We start from the raw sequence: 25,558 nt of genomic DNA on the forward strand, positions 1-25,558 counted from the left end.
TCTGTAAATCAGCAGGCATGGACCTCTGGACAGCTCGATGCTTGTAGCAGTTAGCAAATTGGTGTTGTCAATAAAAAGGATGCTGTCAGGTTTTATATGACATGGAAAATTGGTTATGTCAACTCCTCATGGGCAGAATTATCAATTTGAATGCTTTCCTAATGGAGGAAAGTGGACAGCTAATCCCAAGTGAAAGCATCTTTAGTTAAATATGAAGGTTTCTGCTCAGACTGGATGTTCTGACTATCCAGCGGCAGTCTGTGGACACGATGTTCATCCATATAGATTCTGCACCTTCACGTCTCTGATCTGTCGAACCTTGCTGTGAGGAAAACAGCCTTGCCAAAGCTGCCTGATGCAGCTCTGTTTGACACAGACATCTTCACTGAATCAAATCTCACTTTCAGGCCATTGTCCATTTTAAAACACATATTTATCTCAGCATGAATGACTTTAATTAGTATGAGGAAGCAATATAACCAACAAGGACTCCATTCCAGAGCAAGCTATATGCAGATCTGCTATTGCTTTACATTCAGTAATTGCCTTACATGAGCATATTTACATTAAGGCATTACATGGTCTTTAACCGGATAAGGCACATTATTTGCAGAATAATTAAGGGGTTTAAAGCCAAATCACTTGATACAGCTGGTCAGTCAATAGTGGCATTTGAATTCAACACACTGCTCCCAAGAGAAATGACATGGATTCAACAAAAACACACACTGTGTCGCAGCCTGTGCTTATTAAATCCACTTACAAACCCAAACAAATGCTGTTTGTTTGTGGGATTCTGGCACCTAAATTTCATCCAGTCTGTGAAATCACAACCTCGCTTATTAAACATCTGAAAGCTTTTTTGCCCGAGAAATCCCATTTGTGCCTGACTGGGACGGTGCAAGTGTGCTCCAAACTAAGTCCCAAATTGGATGAATTTAAAGGATGGTAACAACAACAAAAAAAAAGGCTACACAGTGTACAAAAGGGAAACTCTTGGCATCATGGCTTTTCAGCACTGGGCCATTAGAAACTCCTAAAGTAAATGTTTAGTAAATCTTGCATACCTTGATACCTAATAAAGTATTTATGAGGATTTCAATAACATTAAAGCATATAAATGACGAGGACTGGAAACACCTTCTAATCATGATTGACAGATGAGCTGAGCAGGAACTTTGTTCAGACCAGAAAAATCCAAAAAAAAGGATGAGCATGGGAGCTTCACTGACCTTTGAGCATGGTTCTGTCTGAAACATGAGTGAGCCAAGGTGGAGTATAAATAGTTAACTATAGCATCCTAACTGGAAGCTCAAAATGGTCTCCAAATCACAGACAGTGTAAGCAAAGCCTCCTCTAACTAGCAGTGTAATTATTGTACATCTCAGTAGGATTTTATAAAGCACATGTGACAGCCCACCAGCTCCAAAACACCATTACAGTTCCTCCTGCATGTCTTAGAGTACGTACGGTGGTCATGTGGCTCAGCAGCCCCATTGTGTTTTGACAAGTAAATCATTTAATTGTATTGGCTCTCTGTGGATGTATTGGACTGGCCTACATTCTCTCTCTCCTGAAACCCATTCCCCAGCATGTCAAATACGTCAACACTCCAGGGACCAGCATCATCACTGAAAGGGTGGAGGAGCCAATTAGGTCCAAAAGCCAATAGGAGATCCATCATGATCTGGTTATGCTCCAGGTTACAGTTATATGCAGAGAAAGTTATGTCAGCTGTTTGGTCTGTCTGTGCATTAATGGTGTGTCCATGTAACATATCGATCTATGGTGTATATAAACAGCGTGGTGCATTATGTATAAGTAAGAAGTGTTAGTGTGAGTGCAAGTATTTTGTTGCAGTGCATGGGTATTGTTGTTGTTGTTGTGTGTCACTGAATATTATTATTTTAACATAAATTATATTTGCTATTTTATTTTTGAGAGCCTGCAGCAGTTACATGGTGAGGTATGCACATATTGTATTGTATTTGTTGTGCAGTTGATAACATTTGAATATCAGTAACACCTCCACAAATTCATCGTTAGAGTTGGAATGCACGCCGCATGCAAATTCACAAAGTTGCCAAGTGACTGCTTAGCCGTTAAAAGCACACCAAAATAACTTCTGCACACCGAATGCTCTGCTGGATAGAAATACATCATCACATATTTTTAATTAGAAAAACAGCCCATTGGTTTTGGTCTTTTGAAGTATGAGCAACAGGCAGTCAACGCTCAGCGTGCGTAGAAAGAACAGTGAACCTTCCCATGACTACCTCATTGAGCTGCTGTGGAGCTACACACACACACACACACACACACACACACACACACACACACACACACACACACACGCAGACAATATTTTCCCCTGAGAGATGTGAAAGTGCTTTAGCCACAGTTATGCTACTCTGTCAGAGAATATCAGGCACCTTCTTGCACGGCGCCGTATGTGTGCATGAACGCACATGTGAACTGCATGCAGACACACATACACAATGAATGTCACTGGGCAGAGAAGGTCCTAATTGGCTCTGGCTCCTGTAGAGCTTGTGAAAACATCAGAGGTAAATGGCTTTAAAAACTACATCCAGGTTCACAAGGGAATTCTTTGAATGTTCCAGTGAAAAATCTGGACTAGTGGGATGACAGACAATGGATAGAGTGACTTTTTGAAGAGAGGTGAAGGAAGGCGGATTGATAGCAAAAGTAGAAAGAAAGAAAGGAAGTCCCCAGGAGAGATGAAATTTCTTCCCAATTATCTTGCTGTGTAGAGTGTTTGGTCTGAATACTCTGAAATGGGAATGTGTGCTCCATTCAAGAGTGTCTCTCTGTAGACTTTAAATGAGTAGCACTACTTCCAGATCATTCCAACTCCAGCAGATGGTGCCTGACACACACACAGATCCTCGGGGCATGGAAAGAAAAATTATTTACACCACTCACTCAAAAGCTCTTTTTTTTGGCCGTCCTTGAAAAGGACAAAAATTAAAAGGTGAAAGTGAGATGAAGTGGGGTGATGACTGGTGCGTCACATCAAACAATTTCTTTTTTCAACCGCTTGTGTCAAGTGCCGAATAAAAGTTGGGGTTGTACTGAAGAACCTTTCAGTGGCAGCTTCTCTGACATTTTCCTCAATAGTCTGGGAGCCTTTTGTTTGGTGAGCAAAGCAAGCATAGATGCTGTAAGATCTGTATGACCTTTTGGTCTCAACTTTGATGAATTATTGTCCAAAAGCATGCCTTCTTAGCAAATACTAATCTCTGAAAAACGAAAGCCACAGCTTTGAAATAATCAGCAGCAATGGATAAAAGAAGTGAGATATTAGAAGTTTCTTCCCATCCTTCACTGCTATTAATTCTGTGCTCATAATGGCAACATCTTATGAGGTACAGCAGCAGTATCCATCCATCCATCCATTTTCTATACCGCCTATCCCTTTCGGGGTTGCGGGGGGGCTGGAGCCTATCCCAGCTTCAACAGGCGAGAGGCGGGGTACACCCTGAACTGGTCGCCAGTCGATTGCAGGGCAAACAGCAGCAGTAGTATGTTCAAAACAAAAACACTAGACTATGAAATTTGAAGCCCCAGTAACTGATCAAAATCACATTATCAATGAATCAAATGGCTCCTGGTTTGTTTGCTCATAGCGCAGAACCCGCTGAGATTTAACCAATCCTGCAGTTCCATTACGCTTGTAGCCACTTTTAGCTCATTGCTTTGATTATCTGGTGTAGACTGAATGGTAGCTTGCCAGTGCTTCTCACTAACTCCCCACACAGTACCGTAGGCAGCCATTTCCTGCAGAAAAACTCAGATTAGCTAAATCTACACTACCTGGCTACCATCGGAGAAATGAGGGAACCCAGTGGCTAGTAGAGGAGGTCATCAAGTAGCGAGCATCTCGTTGCTCTAAAATTTGGAAGTCAAATCATGGATGAAAAAGCTGCGAACTTAAGTTTGCCAGATGGCCAGAAACATAGCTCTAGTGGGATGCTCATGCTTTTCTGTGTCTGCAGTTGGCATTTTTGTGCTAATGTTACAGGGACTTTGGTTCATTTTAAGTGACATATAGAAGCTCTGCATCATCATCATGCGTGATGCCATTGAAGAGGCTGCAACCATAAAGCTCAAGTATTCAGTATCTTCTTTTTCCTGGAAAGAAGCGTACTACTAGTGCAAGGGATCCTCTAATGTCTGTTTTTAGGGTGAATCCTATTGACTAATTTAATGTTATTACACATAGCTCCATAGCTCATTCAGTTCCAATCACTTAAAGCTCGTACATGATAGACCCTGCAAAACCACCACTTTTGAGACGTACCTGGCTATTTCGGTGGGAGCAGTGATTGATTGCGTCTTGATGTATTCTTTCAAACTCTTACAAATCAGCAATGTAATCTTTCCTAGAAATTGTGGACAGGTTTTCTCCTCTTTCACACCTGATCACAGAGCACTTTGAGAGCAAATGGAGAAAAAACTGGATCTCTTTCACATACCTGGTAAAAGTGACAACCATGAGACAAGAGTATGGCCTCTGTTGTCACTACCAATCCATCTGCCCACGTGAGCTTGTTGCATCTCAAGTCCTACTGTGGTCTTGTTGATTTTGTGGTTGCAGAACTGATGGCGGCAGCTGCTCAAAATCTGATTATAGCGCGTTGGGTTCTACACTGTGGCCACGAAATATGACACATACACTCATTATCCTACAAAATCCCATTTTCACTTGGAAAAGGAAAGACACGGTTGACATATACTAAGTCGTATTCGCCTGTATGACAGGCCCCTACATTTGAATGTGTTAAGTCAAGAGTATCTGACGCAGATACTGAAACTTTCATTGATGAGAACATTTGTACTTTTGTGGAAGAGAGAAGACTTTTAAATAAGATAAGATATTATTGGCTGCCGCTAATAGTAACTCATTAGTGACTGAGATTTGTGTGGGTCATACTCCTCTTCCTGTGAATGCAACCCTGTATGTCCACAATTAATTAAAGCTGACAGCTTTGCTGCAAATATTTCGGCTGGCCACAGTCTTGTTAAAGGACAAGAAAAGCAACTAAATTATGCAGCATTTGCACCTCCCGACTGAGGGCTGGGAGGTTTGGCTGTGTGACACATGGTGTGGTCACAACTTATGTGCTATAATAGGAGGGAGAATACATTGTATATAGCTAATATTGACACTACTGCTTTGAATCTGCTAATCGCTGATGCACAGAATCTGTCTGCTTCACTGCATCTCTTCTCCCACCACGGCCAACAGCATCATCCAGGTCAGTGTAGGATAAGCAGGATATAAAGCGCTGAGATGATAAGGCAGGAAAACCACAGTTTTATTAACCTCAGTTTTTTTTTTTTTTATGAACAACTGCAGCTGCAGACAGGCACAGTGGGGCCTTGTGCTTGATTTACCTGGGGCTTACAAGCCTCTGTTGAGCAGACAAGGCGTGTCGGGAAAAAGCGAGAGCGGTGACGCTGTGTGTGCATGTTTATGTGTGCGCACACCTGCATCTGTTGTGTGTCTGTGTGTTTCATGGTTTATAATGGAAAAGCAGGCAGGTGTGTGTGTGCAGTATGCAGCCTCACAAGAGACAAGACTGGTTGTTAGGTTGGACCTTCCCTACGACCTAATGAGGTTGATGGAGGCTTGTTGCCAACCCTCACCTCTGCTCTCCTTCCAGTGGGAGACTGCTTTACCATTTTTACCCGAATGGCCTGATTTGAGTAGGTAATGGCTGAAATCACCACTACAATAACCTTTATGTCTTACTGTATCAATAACATTGATGCATAGGTAGGACTCTGTACCCTAAGGGCTTTTGTCTTTGTGGATGATGCACAAGTGCCTCTTATTCAGCCCCTTATATCCCTCTTTTCCTTTCTCTCAAAATGACCTGACTCGAGATTTCCTGGAGGGTCTTCAATATTTCATTTGTTTTCACCTCTTTCTGACAGCAGTTCCTCAGTGAAAAGTCCCTTGTAAGCATTAAAATTTGTACTCTGAATGCTATTTCCAGTGATGCAGGTTATTGCATATGTCGATCAAATAAATGACAGAGTGGTCCCTGTGGTACTTTTTTACAAGTCAAGAGAGGGAGGTCGGCGTCCTGAAATAACACAATGCTGTGTCTTCTTATTTTTCTTTCATTAAAAGATGGATTTGGCTTATAATCATAGTTATAAAGGCTCTTTCGAACTGTGACTACTGTACACTGTAAAACCCGATAAGTTAGTTGAACTCAAACCATTTGAGGAAACCGATTGCCTTGAACCATTTAAGTTTACTAACTTAAATCAAATATTTTTCTGTAGTTGAGCTGTTTAAGTTATATGAAATCAAACATTCATTGTCATGGTAACTTGGGTAAATTAAGTTAAAATTATCATTCCACTCAGTTAATGAACTTAAAACTAATAAGTACTTTATACTTATATGTAACAGTTCAATAAACAACTTTAAAATGTGTTAACTGAATTGATCAGGATCAAATAACAAAACTTAAATGGCTCTCATGCAATTAAATGTTACCCTTTAAGTTGAGCTACTTTGTTTACCCTCACCACATTAACTATTACATTCTAGTTCTGACAACTCAGTTCATTTGAGGGAATCAATACAATTTGTTCAATTAACACAATGCAAACTCAGAATGTGCGTCACAATCAAGATTTATTTAGTTACTAAATAACCACAATCAAAACAGAGCTGCCTCTCTGAGGTCACAGTACAGGCTCGTCTTAACAGAAATGACACCATACAAATATGAATGTCCAGACAAAATAAATTCAGAGCCAGCAGATTCAAATGATCAGCTTGTTATCAAGCCACTACAGAGCTTGATAACAAGCTGATCATTTGAATCAGGTGTGTTGCAGCAGGAAAACATCTAAAACATGCAGGACAGGGGGTCTTGAGGACTGGACTTGAGAACCACTGATCTAGGACTTTATTCCAGCTCATTTTTAAGGCCAGTTGTTAAGGCCTGAGCTGCTTCCTGCCATAATACAGTCTAGGAGGATAACATGAATGAACTTGAGCTTCTCCAGGTACTGTACTTCAAATTGAGTGCATACACCAGTATCATATTACCTGAACAGTGGTAACACCATATGCATAATACAATTATTAACCATACACAACCATTTCTGTGCAAACAATATAAATCAACTGGCAGCAACAAGTTATTTTGTTGTATTACCATTTACAAACAACTACAGCCTTCCTTTGGCACTTTACTCTAGCTCATTTTTTAAGGCAAGTAGTTTAGGCCTGAGCTGCCTCCTGCCATCATCTAGGTCAAGGAGGATGACCTGGATGAACTCGAAGAAGCCACTGAGCTTCTCTGGGTACTGCAAATGCAGTGCATACACCAATGCAAACAAAAGCACCAGTGCATCTGTCCAGGATCTATGTGCCATGACCACCATGTCTTCAAGAACAATCAACACTTGCTGTGTTTGAAAGGGAACTTGAAGCACCTCCTCCTCGTCCACTACTGCCACCAGAGCCAATGCTCCCTCCTGGGCGGCTTCCAGCTCTTCCTGAAAACAGAGAAAGGGATGTGTCATGTACTGTACAATTTTACAAATCAAATTTGTTAAAGGGATGGTTTCTTTTGACATGAATCTATGACATCCCCATAATCAGTCTTGTGAATCAACAGTGACTTTCCCCCAACTGTATCCTGTGAGTGGAGTTCCGGAAAGTAAACCAATCTGTTAAATTAATCTTGCGCATGATGAGACTTAATTTGAACCACATATTAAAAAAGGAAAGTGACCCTTGCATGCTTGGATGTCAAGAACACACCTTGCATGTTCTGAACACGTCTGATGAATCCTCCTTTAAATAGTGTGGTAGGCCGACCAGGGCTGCTGTTCGAGCTGCACAGATGTCATTTTTGTCCTGTTGCATAAAGACAGGAAATGCATAGGAAATGTTAGTGTTTGCTCTTTCAACATTCAATAACATAATGCATGAAATAATTAAAAAAAACAAAAACCTGTTCTTCAAATGCCATCATAACAGCTTCCATCTTCTGTCCAAAACTGCCAGTCTTCCTCTTTTTGTAGAGCTGTAGCAGCTGAGGTGTATACTTGTCAAGTGCAGCATAGAATGTAGATGGCAGATTCAGATTTGTGATCCTATGGAATTCACTGTAGAGCTGCATGAAAAACAAAAGACATGGCAAGACAAGTTTATTTATATATCCCATTTTAAAGAGAGTTTGTCTCAATGCTCTTCACACAGCATCATTACAACATCCTCTGCCCTTTGATCCTCACATTGACAGAAGAAAAACTCTCATGACCAATCAGAGGAGGATCTCAGTGAGAGACAGGGATCCTGCTCCCAAAACGGGCAGATGTGCAATGGATGTTGTGTATAGACAAGAAAAAACAACAACAAATGATATTCAGACAAAACAACATAACATAACAAATAGAACTACTTTTTTTAACTCACTTGTGCTTCACAAAACAGTGCAGGCCATCTTTCCTTTAGTACAGCAACTGGGGGAGCTGAATTGATTATTTCTTCACGCCTGAGTGCAAAGGTGCGTTGCATATGTTGGTGGATGGATATCATGTCTCTTTCCATCGAGGACTTCTTGAACTGCTCGACAACTGCCAGCCTTTGGGTCTCAAGTGACTGCGTTGTTTCTCCATGGGGATAGTTGGGAAGGAAGTTAATTTCTCCTCTTCTGGGTCTTTTAATTCTGGCCCTGGATGCTGCACCCTCAGGGTTTGTCCTGCTACGCTTTCCTGCATTCACAGCCACATCCTTTATGCCAGCTCTGCTCAGTTTCGTTCTGTAGTTTCCCATCTTAAATCGCAAACTGTTCTGCCAGCCCTCATAGCCTCTTTCTGATCCAGTTTCTTTCAAACACGGGTGTTTGCTCACGAGAGCTTCTGCAGCCAACCCAATCTGTTTGGTACTAGGATACGCTTTGTGCTTATATATTTCAGCAGCCATTACATCCAGTATGTTGTGCTTTTGATCCCTGGTCAACCTGACAGTTTTTCCCTCTTGCATAAAGGTAGAGTTGCCCTCTTTTAGAGTATACTCAACCTCATACGAGAAACTTGGAACAACAAAGGTAGCTGGCCAACGGCAAAGCCGTTCTGGTGAGTCTGTATTATCAGACAGTAACACAGTGTCATCTGTGCTAGTTGAACTCAGATCTGACTCAATAACTCGAACTATCTTAACAGTTGCCTTTGCAGGTAAATCCTCCATGTTAACTAAATTGCAAAGGGCATTGTCAAACTCTGGGTCTTGAAACTGGAGGCGAAAGTCAAAGGCCAGATTCAACTTATCTTTCACCTCAAATATGAGGGCATTTACAGTTTCAGGACGGGAGGGCAGAATGAGCCTCTCAGCATTGACATCATCAAGAATGACCCTAAGTTTGAGAACATCACTTGCTTCCATTTCTCCAGTGTTGGGGAAGCCTGAAACATACAAAGAGAAGAAGAAAAAATATGTCAATGCTCTTGTTTCCACTAGTGGCTAAACTACTTACACATATGGGTATATTCACTGAGGACATTCTTTTTATGTTGTACAGCAAGTTAAACACACATGTAGTCCAGCTAATAATTTTCTTACTTTTAGGATGCATACAAAGAATATGAGCCTATAATTGTGGCTCACAGTAGACATCACCTTTACTCACTCTGTCACGGGTGAACTTCTCTTCATAGAAGGGTGAGGGTCCAAAGATCATCAGTGTTGCTCTTTCATTCAGTCACTGGAATGAAGTGTTTAGTTATTAGAATCAGCCTGCCTGAAACTTTGTATGCAATATGTGGCATTTGATCAGTTAGCTGACTCAGAGATTTCACAGAATGGCTTTTGCTTTTATCATCTGTTAGCTCATACAACCGCAAATGCTGAACATACCATGTCTCATAGTCTTTCAACAGAAAGAAGATGTCACTTCCAATAAGCAATATGTTTCTGATCTCTTCAAACTTGGGCAAGGCAGCATGTGACCCACTACATACAAACATGCCTACAACAAAGGTTGTGCCTTGAATGGTTGCCTGTTTTGTGCCATATACACTGCTGCCGTCTGTGATGCTTGACAGTACTGGGTGTGTATCAATAGGCAATGACTCAATAAATATGGATTGCACGTTTGAAGTCTGTACTGGTGGCTTGAAAAATCTCTGTGATGACAGGTAGAAGGCCATCATGTTTTGGTGTCTCTCTGCCAAGGTTTTTAATACATTTTTGTAGTTGTTGGTGTCACGAACTATTTTCTTAAAAACCTTGTGCTTCCCCTCAAATCTCATTGCCCAGAGATGCACAAGAGGGCCAAAGCACTTTATGAGAAAAGGATAGTGTTCGATGTAATGATGCTTTGGTCGCAATCTTAAGTTGGGGAACACTTCCTGAAGGAGTTGCCTGTGATCTAAAATCTTGCTGGCCATGTACTGAATTGTATCATCTGTGAAACTATGACAAACAGCAAGCTCAACGATATCTTTTAGTTCCATTAGGACCTCCCATATTTTGTCCCCTTCTGGCACTCTGAAGCCAATGAGAACAGGTAACAGTCTAAGAAGAGTATGGTTCTCGTGCCCATTTCCACCAATTGTTCCCCGAGAAGCAAAATTTTGAGGAACTGGGTGAGGACGGTCAACCTTATCAGAATGCTGGTAGGGAAAACAGAGAATTGCTTTATTCAGCTCCTCCAACGTGAAATATTTTTTTGAAATCAAACCTTTCAAGCAGTGTGCCAGCTCCACGGGGACCACTCCTTCAAACAAATCGTGGAGGACATCTGGCGGAAATCCTGTAATGGGATGGAAGAAGGAGAGATGGTCAGACAGAACACAACTCCGTTTTACACCATAATTGTCCTCAGTTTCATTTGTCTGTAATTCTTGAACCAGATAATCATGGGAATCTTTTCTTCTCATTTCAAATCCACCAGTCACTGCATCCGAGTTCTGCATTTCTGTCTGGGTGGCAAGGCAGAATCTGCAGAAATAGGTTGACCTGAAACTCTCATTAAAACCAGCTAGCCCATGGGCTGCAAGGTTATCGGCCACAACAGAGTAGACTGTGCCTTTGAGACAGTCACCAAATGTTTCAATGTAGACACCCACTTCTTCAAGTGTTTTGAGGTCAGCCAAGAGGGGTGCAAAAACCTTTTGATATCCAAACTGTCGTACATCATTTGAGTTGCACAAAAGAGCCAGCTGGGTAGAATGGAGGACTGAGCGATACTTAGCTGGTATATTAGCCAATGTCCTGTACACACCACATACTTTGTGAATTTTTTTTGACGTTCCGAGAGGGTTTGCAATTTCGAAATCATCAACATAGAGAATTATTGATAATTTATCACCCTCATCTGAAAGAAGCTGATTTTCCCGATAGTGGGAGCCATCACAATGGGAAAAGTACTGTCCAGGCACATGTGGTGTGCTTTCTTTCACTTTTTCATGTACATCACGTTTTTGCAACAACTGCTGTAAGGATGTAAGAACAGGCACATACATGTAGGTGTGCTGTGATGACTCAATTAGGTATTCAACAGGCTTAACATATGGAAACTTTTCCTCAACGTAAGATTTTCTCCTCTTAGCTGTTGACAGCGGTCCCTCAGAGGTAATAGATTTGTGTAGAACATTGCTCTCTGAAACTGCCTGGACAATCTCACTTACAAGTGAGTCAGTGAAAGTGCAGTCATGTTTTTTCAGTATTTTGATCACAGCTTCTCTGACGATTGGTTCTGACAGTGAAAACAACTCATCAATGTGGTCAATAATTTCCTGTATTGCCATCTGTGATACATGAAGAATTGTTTGCATTTTCAAAAAGAAAGCAGCCAGATTGTACTGTAACTGCTCTGCTAATCCCTCAGTGCTGATACCTGTTACTGGGGCAGCATCATCATCACCACCATCATCATGTGATTGCTCCACAGAGTCACGTTCCAGGTCACTATGGGAAACATCTGGAACACTTTGCACTACAACTGCTACATCATAGTCTGATGCATTTTGATGCTCTCTGCATTTGTGTGCATTGTATGTGGAGTAAACATTTGTTTTAAACTTACAAGCCGTAAATGGACAAGGTACCATTTCCTTTTTCCTTAAATGTCCCCTTAGATGAATGTACATTTCCCTCTCAACAAATGGCTGTTTAAATTCACAAACAGGGCAATGAAATGCTCGATCAGTCATCAAATCAGGACTATCACCACCTACCACTCTTCTAGCTGAATGACTTCGGGACAAATGGACTTTGAGTGAATTGAAAGTACTAAATGTACACATGCAACTGGTGTACAGGCAAGGTAGAGGTGAAACCGTCGAAAATTGGCCATGGTTGAGTCTGTAATGTCTCAGTAACTGTATTTTAGAGCAGCTGGAAAACGAACACAGCTTACATTTCCACATATTTAAAGCAAACAATCTATCTTGAAGTTGGCTGAGTATGGGTAAACTCGTTTTTTCTGTCCACTGTAGAACTAAGTTGTCTGTTTTTTTCTTTTTTTCTCCCTCACTGAAGCGCCAAATGGAGTCTGGGCTCTGCTTAATCAATTTCAGGGTTCTTACATTAACGTTACAATAACGTTCCTACATGGAAGCCCTGGAAACTAACACACATATATACATACAACTAACATATGCTGTACACTGGCACTCGGCAGCCGTCGTTCTTCAACAGGTTTCAAAAAATCACGACGGTTATTTTTTTTTAATCAAGCTAGGCTATGGCTAGGACTCTGCATAAAGTTTGAAATGCTAATAACCCGCACACCAGCGCATACGCATATACTTAAGTCAAACAGCCTGACAAACAAAGAGCTTGCTCAACAAACGTACCAAATAAGAAATATATCGCAAGAAAGTGAAGTTACCTGGTGAGAAGCAGAGCTCAGGTGGGGCTGAGAGGAGAGCAGTGCAGCCGCAGTCGTTAGCGCCACTTCCTCTGATTACGCCGCCAGATATCCAATCAGGCTTCGGTCCCAGGGTCCGCGGCGTCGGTTCAAAACATACATAAAAAAATAGGCTGACGCAGTTGATGGCGGAGTTATCCAGGTGCCGTCTTAAACACACATAGTTTGACTGCTTCAAGTGTGGAAAAAGACAGCGTCATAGAGACAACCTACACACACTGCCACTATAGTTGCTATCACTCAGCACAAACTCCGCTAGCTCAATGCTAACATATAATGTAAAACGCCATAGACGGGCTAACGAATTAGCATCGCTATTGCCATTTGACAGCAACCAGACAGCAATAGTAGTAAAGCATAATTCTGTAGAACTGTGAATGTGTCACTTTATACAGTGAGAGTTTTAATATTTTTCATGCGAGAAAGACGCTGTTTAGACCCAAGTCTGTGAGCCAGTTTATCCAGATAGCACTAATTGGGAAACTTACTTCAACGTTTTGAAAGAATTGTAGAGCCACTGTGGGTGGTCCCCAGCAGCAGCAGCAGAGTCTGTTGAACCTATCGTCCGGCCGGTCCGGACCATTCCGACCAGTGTCATCCCAAGGGAGGAAAATGAGTGGAATAACGTATCTGCACTGCGCGTTTACTGCTGGTTGAATTCCATTCAGGAGGTAAATGTTTGATGGAATGATGACTGTGGCAGTATTTTTTTCTGAATTAAAAGTGAAGAAGAGCAGTGCTGTGTTGGCTATTATGTACAGAAATCACCAAATAAATGTTTTAACTGGTCGCTCTACGTGAATTCTTTATTGGTTAACATAGTTATGGTACAAGGCAAAGATGATTATTGACAGGACTTAAATTTCTTTATAACCCTAATGGTGTTAACTTAATCAAAATGAGTTGGGAGAATGAACAGAGTTGCATCACCAACACTTGAATGCTCCAAAACGTTAAGTTCACTTAAAGCAACCGAGTTATTACGTCAATATTTCACTTTTGAGTTGGTTAAATTTATGTGAATGAGTTACCGTGACTTTTTTCAAAGTTTGAGTTACTGTAACTCTTTTCTTTTATTAGCATGTACTGTTAGGTTTTACAGTGTAGTCGTTTTATGAGGATCTTAGTTTACCTGTGACAGCGCAACAGATTGTAAATGCAAGACAGGCTTTTTATGTTCCACATAAAAAGGAAAGAACAGCATAATGTATATTTCTTATCAATCATTCACCATTTTTCCTTTTATTAATGTTAAGTATTTATTGCTCTATCTCAGATGGGAGGCAAGCCAGGACTGAACGCACCTTTACCAATACAGTAACTCATGTTACAAGAGAATATTAGGAACTGTAAGTGCACAGAGAGAAAGGGGGCATAATTGCAATGGCAAGATAATGACACAGTAATTGCTACTCTGAATGAGCAGGTTTATTTTCAGCACTCTAAAAGTCATAGCAGCTACCACCTACACAGCATGCCTGTAGAAAGCGGCTCCACAATTGTGATGACTTGCTCCTTCACTCATACAGCATCAAAAGGGAGCTACTTTTCAAGAAATTCACGAGATAGTCACTGATTTGCCGGCATCAATGATTTTGACCTGGCGACTAAGAGGGCTGTGGCAGGTGGAAAACTAATTAGGATGAAGGCTATCGCAGGGTAGAATCAAGCGCTTTGACAGTATTGACAGAGTGGTATCAGTTTGAGGGTCTGCTTTCTCTTTGCATAGGCTGATACTGGGAATTAGGAAAATAATTCATGTTGCACGAGCTGGAGAGGGGTCGCAAAGCTAAATGCCCTATTTGTACCATTATAACTCCATGTGCTTATTACGATACTACACAAACAGTGCATGAGAGAAATCAGGTGTGAATAATAGGCGTAATCAATTTAGACAGGACAATTACTCCGATAGATCATCCACACAAATTTGATTTCATATGCTATTAGTAGACACTTTCAGTTGGTTTCACTCAGGATAGTTGCTCTTTGAAACTGCTTTTAAACATTTCACACTGAAGGCCCAAGAACATAAGAGGAGAGAAAAGAGCAAAACAACACTAATGGGATGTATCGTGTGTTGTAATGAAGGAAACTGTGTCTATGCATGAGCGTGTGTTTCTGTGTGTTTAAGGGAGTTTAACAATTAAATTTCATGACTCTAGAATAGCAGTGATTCAATACAACTAAATTGTTGATGAAATGGGGCTGATTGTGAGATTAACAGTGCGGTTTATTGCAAGGTTTAACAATCTGATGCCCGTATCACTGTTGCATGATTGGATGAGATTAGTGCTCAACAGCGACATGGAAAAGACCTGATTATTAGTTTTTCTCTGCCTGATGCGAGTTCATGTAATTAAACAAATACTATGGAAGAATTGACTGCAAATACAAAACAGTTTCTGTGTATGAAGCAATGTCACTGCAGCGGTGTTGGAGTAGCATCACCTTTGTCTACTGACAGCAAGATTACAGCCCAAACATGATGCTGTTTTTTCTAATTAGAATATTAAATACTACAACTACAGTATAATAATATAGTTACAGGGAAACAAAAACAACAGCAATTTGTGTACATATGAGGGAATTATGAAGCAATTACGGCTAACTATTTTAAATTAGGATGGTTATGATTACTGAGTTAAGTCACGCCTCTTTTTGGCCCCATAGCTAAATTATTGTACCTTGCAATTATTATGTGGCTCCTTATTACCATCATATGCTGGCAGTAATCTCAAACAATAACATGGCAGTAGTAAACCCCCATATATCTATATCTATACACACGCTCGCATGCACACATACACACACATATATACAGTTGAAATACACATGTTTGCAAACCAGACGTTTTGATCTCTATAAGTATCGTAACCTGTCAGTGCTTTTGTAAATGTTTGTGTAGCAGACATGGGCTGTTTATTCTCCGAGTGAAATTGTTCACTTTACCCGATGAAAAAGAAGCAGCCCAACCGTACATGGAAGACGCTTGGTTACTGGGTACAAGACAAACACCCTCACTTGTGCTTCTTATCTGTTTTTGTTGGGCAGTTGACACGAGGAAGCTCGCTAGTCTGCAGAGAAAAGGCTTGTCGGTACTGTGGAAATCCAGGATGGCCAGATAATGCCTCCTACTTTCATAGATCATTGCTGAGGTCACCCGGGAATAAGACGATGCGGTTAGATGCAAGACTGAGGAATTGTGGGTAAAAAGTGAGGTCAGGCTATTTAAGGATTATATCCAGGACAGGTCAACTGCTCGCAATTCAAAGGTCTCCTGGTTGGCCACAGCACTGTTTAACCTGTTCAATGATGGGGGATGGATGCTCTGTGGCTGCTTCTCTGTGAAGCATCTGGTTGATTTTACAAAACCTTCACATGAACATGAATATGAAGGAAAGAAGGCCACATACATGATGCATGAACTGCTCTCAGCATGCTTATGATCTAAAACAATTCTTGTTTAGCGAGCTAAATAATGTCACCCAATGAGAGGGGAGAGCTAAGTTCAAACCAACTGTTTGATGAGTTTTTTTTTTTTTAATGTGCCATGTTTTCTTTAGCCTACTTTTGGAGGCACAGTGTCTTTTTCTCGGACTTAAAGAATAAAGTATACAAGCTTTGTACTACATTTGTATGATCATTTTTCAGCCCCGGAAGTTACTGCTAACTGTCACGTTACATAATAATGTAGTTAGCTAATAATACAGTAATGCTGGTTATTACTGGAAGGAAGCTTAAAGCTGGGCAGTGCTAAAGTTTGCAGCTTACGCACACACACACACACACACACACACACACACACACACACACACACACACACACACACACACACACACACACACACACACACACAGTTTTATTGATTCCTTATATCTTCTCTGCAGTCAGTGGGTGGCCAGTTCCCTTGCTACAGTACAACATGTAATGCAATGTGATTAAACAATGTAAATGTAATCCGTATCACACAGTTTTCACAGGTAGTTGGTTTTTAGCTGTGTTGGCAAAGAGATTTACTATACAACATCACCTTGTTTTCTATCCGCGAGTCTATTTAATATGTGTTGACTCTAACAGTTTAGCCTGCTTCCAGTCTCTGGACTGAGCTAGACTGAACATACTTTGGGTCTACGTATCCGATGCTGGATACACTGTTGTAAAATTGATCAATTTTTTCATCCAACACTGATTCAACACCAAACAGACATATCTCTAAAAGCACCGAAGTGTTCCTGTCCCAGCCTGCCAAGCATTTAGAACATTTTGTGGCTATTTTACACGTTTTGTCTCACAAAGTCGTTATCTACCCACAGTAAACTTTCCAAACTACCATAAATAAATCACCAGTACTGAAAAATAGAGTCTGTAAAAGAGCATTCCAGTTATTTCTTGCAACTGCTTCAGACAGTTTGTCTGGACAACTATTAAGAATGCTTGTAGCCCAGACTGCCTTTTTTTAATGAATTTTTTCAAGTCCATCATTCTAAATATTGTCAAGACGCTTCATTACAGCAGGGCTTTTTGTGGCTTAAACCTTGTATGAAAGAAAAAGTCTGCAGTCTTGTTTTTCCCGAGCAAGTGAACATCATTGAAACCTTTCTATCAGTCTGTCAATTATACTAAGAACAAAACACAGTAAATGAAATTGTGGATTGCACAGTTACAAACATTAGTTGTACCATGTTTAATCAGTGCAGTGTTCATTTGTGTGCACCTCTATTTTCCCTTACAGTTGTATATGTATGTTGGTGAACGGAAAGTCGTTTAAGGTGAAAAGGGCCTTGTACTACTACTATGTCAGATTGTGCTGCATATTTTATGATTTTATGGTTCTCCAGTTTACTGGCAGCACTGATCTCCAACACACATTCCCACAATGGCTGAAAAAAGGTCCAAGAGTTGAAGCCAAAATAAATAAAGCACACACTCACACTTGTATTGTGCATCAAATAACTGATGCAAATGGTGCAACAATTTTCACATAATTTCAGTGACAATAGTCCATTTGAAGCATTTTTAGCATCGCTTTCACACCATGTTTAATTTGCTGGCTGCCAGGTTTGTTTAATAGGGCATGAAGAACACCCACTGGGCTACTTCAGTTGTTATCTATGATTGTAAACTCCACTTTGAAGTTAAAGCCCCCAACTGCATCCTGGTTATTTTATGTTTCCGAGTTTGTGTGTTGTGTTGTGTGAGTTTTCTGGACCAGCAGCTTATGGCCTGCTGTCCTTATTTACATTCCACATGACACACGGCAGCATTTGAGCCGAGAGAATAATGGAGGATTGCAACACCGTTGACAGACACCTGGCGCTGCTTACTGTGGCCCCAAATAGTCATGACTAAAGCAGCAGAGACAAATTTAAGAGTCATTTTTCATAAAAGCAAAGAGAATTATAATTACTGGAGACGACACATCACAATGGACTACAGGAAAAAATAGCTGTTGCGACAATGGTCCCCATTTTTAGCCCCGTCCTCTTAGTTTAAGTATCACAAAGTGTTGTGTTTGTCCAAAAACGGAGAGCACAGAGTGAAAAGTGTGTTTTCAGAACAGGAAATAGCAGCTCCTAGAAAAATAATTACAGAGAAACTGGTATTGATCAGCAACACAGATAAACCTTTGCAGATATGGTGAGGCCAATTTGAGCTCAGAGAGAGTAAACCCTATGTTTATTGCACCTTGTTGTTTCTGTAAAATGCCTGCATTCATCATGCTTAACATTTAATTTCTAATTTGAGTTTCATTTAAAGTTTTATCCAACAGTAAACAACTGACAGCATCGGGATGTGCTGTTATAAGTGTTATTTCATGCAGTAATGGAAGTCCACTCCTTCTGCAGCAAAGGTCAGGATGAAGTCTGTTGACTCCAGTAAAAAAAGTGACATAAAATCAATAATGTACAATGTCAATGAGATTAATGGAATAGAAAATTATACTGTGAAGTTGGATACTGTGTTTTATTTGGAAGAGTTATGGAGTGGCCTCAGTTTGCCCTAAAGACCGTTTGACAGCTCTGTAATTACATTAGGCAGTGTTTTTGCACATAAAGAAAATGAATCATCCTGGTCTCATATCTAGATATTCGGCTTCAATTCACAATCTCTGGCATTGTTCTTTTAAATGTTGTCTACCTTCTTAAAGTAGCTGGTAAAGTAGCTTTTTTGTAACGTGATATTCTCTCAGATGGGACCCACTGAAGCTGTAAGCAGCAGTTTAACTGATCAGTTTGATTTGAGCTGCTTGACGTTTCTGTTTCGCACCTTTATTGTTGGCCCAGTGCCATGAACTAATCGCACAGACAAAATGACACCAGACTGGGCAGAAGGCCCTTTGCTCAGACATCCCCTGTCCAAGGATGTAAATGTGGTAGGAATGGCTGTGACTGAAGGATGCATCAGGTATCTGATAAAACAAGGTCTGAGATAAAAACTCCATATTCCCCTAAAGGAACAGGTGGTTTACAGTGTGCCAGCCTTCTTATTCATTCTGATGAGATTTTAATTGTTGGGGATTTCAGTATTCACCTGAATAAGGCCTCCCATCCTTGTCTTTATGGCCCTTTTATTTCTGCTTTCACTCGGTTTGTGCATTCACCCCCTCACTGCCATGGTAACACCCTTGACTTGATTTTCTCATACAGGATAGAGGTTTCTGCTCTGTCTCTCTCTACTGTCACATCCCCGGTGTCAGATCACTTTCTTATTAGATTTGAGGCAACACTAGCTTGTCCTTGTAATGTTCGTGCTATTGGATTTACCCCTCGCTACACTGGTCCATCCACTTTAACTTCACTTGGTGAGCAATTGCCCGTGGTCCTGCCTTCTCTCACTGCAGCGACAGGCGCCGCTGAAAATCTGCCACTGACTTAAACATAGCCGTTCCTCGTTTCAGTTGCACCACTTTGTACCAAAACAATATGGTCAAAGAGGTCTACAACCTACTGAAGAAACGCACACTCTTAAGCAGGCCTGCAGGTGATTGGAGCTCAAATACTGTAAATAAAAACTGATGGTTTTCTATCTTTCAAAGCGTCTGTTCATTACAATGGTGGTCTTTTTGACACTGCTGCCACAGTTACTCAAAAGCAGCTGTCTATTTGTTTTACGACTCGGGATTTTTTCTTCAGGAAATTAGATTAGATACAAAATTAGTTCATCATCTGCAGCTCCTTCTGCAGAATCGATGTGCTGACTCCCTGATTGTTTCCGTACTTAAAATTTGGAGATTATCTCTCTTGAAACAACTCAGCTGGTGTTAGCTTCTAAACCAACTTCCTGCCTCCTCAAACCCCTGCCAACTAAACCTTTAAAGATTACCGGCCAATTCTGGGACCTACAATGCAATATGAATGAATAGTGTTAATTTATTGCTGTAATCATCACTAAAATTGTGTCTTTTCTGTTGTTTTTCTATGCAGAGACTTCAACTGAAGCCTTTATTTCATATGTTAAACATCTTCAAATGGTTCAGAAAAAAACTTTGGAACTGGCCTCCTCACCTTCTTACCTGTACATTGCAGAGAGTACAGAGCTCTTGTCTGTCCCTGGAGTTTAAAAGAACCCCCCCTCTTGAACAGTCTGACTCTCTTGTGACCTTCTAAACCACACTTGAAAGTCTTTTCACCTTAACTTTCATGTCAAGTGCTTATTCTTTGATTACTTCAGATTATGTGGCTGTTACCATTATCCTTCCACTGAGTTGTTCTCACTCTCAGCATACCCATTAAGCTTAGTGTTTATAGATCATTAGAAACAAGGTTCTTCAAGCATCTTTTAGCAAATGCAGCTGAATCAGGTGCTTCTCAGCTCGAGGACAAAAAGGACCAGAGTGCACTGATTGATTCACAGTGCAGACAGACGTTTCACCAGATGAAGACATGGTAGTGTGGAAGTGTTTTTCCGTCTGCATGCTGTGAGTCAATTAGTGTGCTTCAGTCCTTTTTATCCTCTGGTGTGTGTAGCCCTTGTTTATACTGCTCACAATAATACTATAAGCTTTCTGAAAACCACTGCATCCCTCTAACCCTCTGTTTGTAGTCCCACAAGCACAGCTTAGTGTCTCTTTCTCTCTGTCTGAGCTTTGCCTCTTATGAGTTTGTGTGGTTCATCGTCGTAGTTTTGGGTTTTAGGTTACTCATTTCCTGTTTTATGTTGAAAGAGTGTCTTCTCAGGTGTTGTGTTCTCTTTTACTTCCTGTCTTTGTCTCTTTCCCGCCCTTGTGACTGCAGATTAGTTTCACCTGTCCCTCGTAAGTCTTCCCTCTCTTGTGCTTTCACTTTTCCCCCTCTCCAGTTGTCAAGTCATTTGCGTTTGTTCCCTTGTCCAGCTCTACTGGTTTGTTAGTAGTTTGGCCTGTTGTATTTCTTTTTGTTTTTTGGATTCAGCCCCTGCCTGCTCCTGCAGTTTTACCTGCCTGTCTGATTTGTCTGGGTTCAGCTTTTATGATTAAAGCTCGCTTTTTGTGTTTCGGCCTGCCTGCCCGAGTGTCCTGCATTTGGGTCTTTCTGAACTGTCAAACATACCAGTTCCTCCTCTTCGTGGTTCTCCATGGTGGAGAGTTTTGTTCTGTTTGGTGGCTCCTGGATGTCCATGTCTTCTCAGATCTATATTCTCTCTATAGATTTCCAGTCTGGTTTTTTTTGTCGTACTTATTATCTTCCCTCCTTGGTCACTCTTTTTGAAGTTTCTTCCAGTTTTTTTCCCTGTTTAAGGGAAATTGTTTTGGGGGAGTTTTTATTTATCCGACTCGATAAGGAAAGTAGTATGTATGTAATTTCATTCTCACTGCGCTGCAAGTTGTGTGGCTGGTAAGCTAAGCCTTGCAGCTCCTTGTACTAAACTCTCTATCATGGTGATCAAAGGAGAAACAACTATAATCACTGAATCCTCTTAAATTGTTTTCTCATGTACCACAGCGGCAACTTGATAATTAAAAAAAATCACAATCTAAAGGGACAACAACAAAAACATTCTTCAAGCATTGTGTTCTGTTTCAGAGCCGCTCTTTCACTCAGTTGATTTACGGTGGCTGTTTACGGCTGTCACCAGGAAAACAGCCATTCACGGGAGCAACATTAAACATGTCAATCATAATTTAAGGTGTTGGCAGTTACTTGAAGGTTGTTAACTAGGCCAGCAGAACTGCCGTCTGATAATCAGGTCTTTACCTCATCCGTCAAACAGTATTTCCTGTGCTATATCTTGCCAGTTACGTGACATTTAAATAGCTTAATCATGGAAGGACACTCATATAATCATACAGACAATTTAGGAAAGCTAATTTTATGTAATTTGTACAAAGCAAAAACAGCAGAGGACCCTGCACACTACCCTGGGGAACCCCACAACTGAAACTGATGTATTGTTGTCATCCACAGCATATGCCTTTAGCTTAATGGTGATGATAATGATGAGGGATATCAGTAAGTCTAGTTCAACCAAAACACATATGATTTCCCTTCAAAAGAGAGACAAGTTGAGCAAGATTTCCCAAAACCAGGCTGAAAATCCTTAGAGATTTTGTTTGTACCTTTTGCTCTTTCCTTGATGATCTTTCTTCATTGCTATTTTACATTTGTTTGGAATACCTTCTATGATCATTTATAAAGAATGATTCTCACGAAAGACGAATGCTTGCCCTGAAATAACCTTCTTGTCCACTTTGTGTGATGGGAGAGAATATGCTTGCTGATTCAGTGCTTATTCACCTCACCACGTGATATGTTTGCTTCATAAGTCATGAGAATAAAATCAACAGTACTGTAGGATTCGTCACAAACACAGGCTGGCTTGCCAATCAGTTGGGTCAGGCCAAATCCTTTATGTAAATTTGCATAAGAACTGTAAATAATGCAGAGCAGCACCCAGGCCAGCAGGTGGTCTGCTTGCTTCAAATATCAAAATATTGAAAGAAAAAAAAAAATGACCATGAGGTGACCATGTCAAAAGGGAAAGATATCCCATAGACCAGTGAATCGTTTGAAGCGCAGCCACTGGCTTGGCCAGGCGGCCTTGATTGTTAGAACTGTTCATGAGTTGGAAGCTGGTGAGGGATTAACATTAGCAATTCCAACTGCATGGTAAGTGCCTTCAAAGGTGAAAAGGATGTGGGTTACAATAGTATTAAGGTATTGGGTAGCCAGTTCACAGACAGCACAAACACTGCCTGGACTAGAAGACTGCCATAGTGACACATAGTGCATTTAAACAGGGGACACTGGTTCATGTCTTAGCTTTGATCAGGTTTCCAATCTGTTGGAGATTCCTTCTTAAATATAAGGTGTTGTCCTGCTTGCACCATCATAGGAGCTTTTCATGAGGGTTAGACTGTTAGACTGTTCCTTCATAATCAGTCGATAGACTCTTGCGATTCATTGTTGCCAGGCATCAGTTAAAAATCCCTCTGCCCCCTCCAGCTCATCCAAAACTCTGCTGCCAGGATTCTGACTGGGAAACTGTTGTGGCAGAAGTCTTTAAATGGACCAGTGAATCTTCAGATCACCCACAACACTTAATTGTACACTCACTACTGTCAGGAAATTTTAAGGTTGGAATAAGACACGTAGACAAGCAGAGTCAGCTGCAATTCTTAGGTTTACTGTAAATTCAGACCAGTTCATGAACACAGACACTGAAACTGAATCAGAAAAAATGGTTTATACCCTCTCTTTGAGGGGTCTCTCCAGGGTAACACACCTCTTATCTATTTCTGTGAGTTTTCTACCATTAGCCTCTGACCTTCTGTTAACTTTGCACCCCGCTTGCCGTGGCTTCATAGGTTGGCAATGATCCAATCTATTTTCCTAAACATAGGCTGTGCTCCATAACATACAGTACACGCTGTCAGTCATACTCATTAAATCAGGTTGACAGTTTTCTGTATCTCTTTTTTCATCAGCTGTGCAGAATTATTTTCTGAGGCTGGCCTACAGTCTAAACCTTCTATATGGCTGACATACACCTGAAAAATTAAGTGCTGACCTGCAACCTTTTTTGTCTGTGTCATGTAGAAACTATCAAACATGATCATGTTTCACCGATCCTGCCTTCCGTACACTGGCTGCCTGTTGCGTTTAAAATTTTTTTGAAAAGCCCTGACTCACCCCAAGTTATTTATCAGATCTTTTAATGCTCTGTGTCCCTGAGACACAAAGGTGACAAAGTCTTTGCAGTCAGGATCTGTTCAGACTCCGTCTGTTACATCAGGGATGTCAACTGCTTTTGACATTTTAGTTCATTTTGTTCTCTTTATATTTTCTGATATGTTCAGTTTTCATGGTTTTTAGTCAATTTAAATTGTTTTGATGTTTATAATGTGTTCACTTTTTATTGTACGCTTTGTAGCTGTTTTTTGAAAGGTGCAATGTAAATAAAGTTTATTATAATTATTGTTATAATCAGACACAAGTCATAAAGGACATCATTTGAAGAACAGATGGAAGAGCAGAGGTTTATGCTTATAAGCAAGCACCAGCTATCAGGCCAGCAGTGAGAACAGTCTCAAATACTGTAAGTAAGGAAGTAGAGCAGGCAAATAAATAAGATTAGACAGCACAGGGCATCTGCAGGGTACACACACAGACTGGTGCCCCAGAGCAATGCTTACACATCCAAACAGGAGCACTCTTCCCTAACTCACTCCTTTACTCCCACTCTCTCTTCTCTCACTGCTTCTCTCTAACCCCTTCTTCTTCCGTGCACTGAGGCTTTCCTCTGCCCTCCACTGGTAACTTTCTTACTAATTTAGCTGTCTGCTGAGCTCAGAGGATGCTCATTCTTTGGTGATGTAGCGTATGCAGCCACTTTTGCATGCGGGTTATGCACCATGATATTACCTGTACTCATCTTTAGCTGACTGGAAATTGTGGTCTGATCTCTGTAAAGGCAATCTGAACTAAAACCAGCAGACAAAAAGGTTTTTAGAATTCACAGTCAAAGCTTGAATAAGTGTGCAAAACCTTTGTAAAACTCTTAATCTCATAATAACGTCTGAAGGTAATCCAATAAGTGCACTGACATTCAGATGTACTGTAGATTAGACGTATCCGACCCTATTAAAATATTCACAAATTGCTAACAGAGTCTGTCCTTCGCAGGTGAAATCTGTCCTGAAAATCCTTGAGGTCCTTGAAAATCAACAGAGGTTGTCATGGACTTCTGCATAAAAACATATAAAAACAGTACCTCGCAAGAATTTACCCTTCACATGTACACTGTGTGGCAGATGAAATAACAGATGAAAATGAAAAAAATCAGCATTGCCCAAACACTCGCTTCAAGAGCTGCATATTAACTTCAAGTAGGGGACAGAAAGCTTCAGGGCAAAGTGTTTTCAGACATCTACAATAACAATAAAAACCTGAAGAAGATATGTTGCTCATTTAGGATACGATGAAGAAAACCACTGCCTGAAGAACAAAACATGGCTTCACATGTCAGCTTTACTAAAGATAACCTGGATGTATGTTTTAAAGAAAGAAACCATAGCGACACAGCGAATAAAAAGATACATTAAGTCTATCTTATTACATACTCATGTGTCCAGTTCAGCTAAAGCTAATATGAGGATTGATAAGTCTCATTTAACTAAATAAAGAGAATATCATCCCCTTTAG

The 25,558-nt window shown here is 40.7% G+C and overlaps 1 protein-coding gene and 1 long non-coding RNA gene across 2 annotated transcripts in view; one reads left to right on the plus strand and one right to left on the minus strand.

Annotated features, from left to right (window-relative positions):
* Positions 1 to 25,558, plus strand: part of drd2a (dopamine receptor D2a) — a 45,952-nt gene that overhangs the window by 1,530 nt on the left and 18,864 nt on the right. The window lies entirely within an intron of this gene.
* Positions 7,817 to 9,030, minus strand: LOC139336946 (uncharacterized). Its single transcript, XR_011602505.1, has 3 exons — positions 8,477 to 9,030; positions 8,013 to 8,174; positions 7,817 to 7,915 (listed from the first exon to the last, which is right to left on the minus strand). It is a non-coding gene; the product is annotated as an uncharacterized lncRNA (long non-coding RNA).

Source organism: Chaetodon trifascialis, chromosome 9, assembly GCF_039877785.1.
Source record: "Chaetodon trifascialis isolate fChaTrf1 chromosome 9, fChaTrf1.hap1, whole genome shotgun sequence".
NCBI lineage: Eukaryota > Metazoa > Chordata > Actinopteri > Chaetodontiformes > Chaetodontidae > Chaetodon > Chaetodon trifascialis.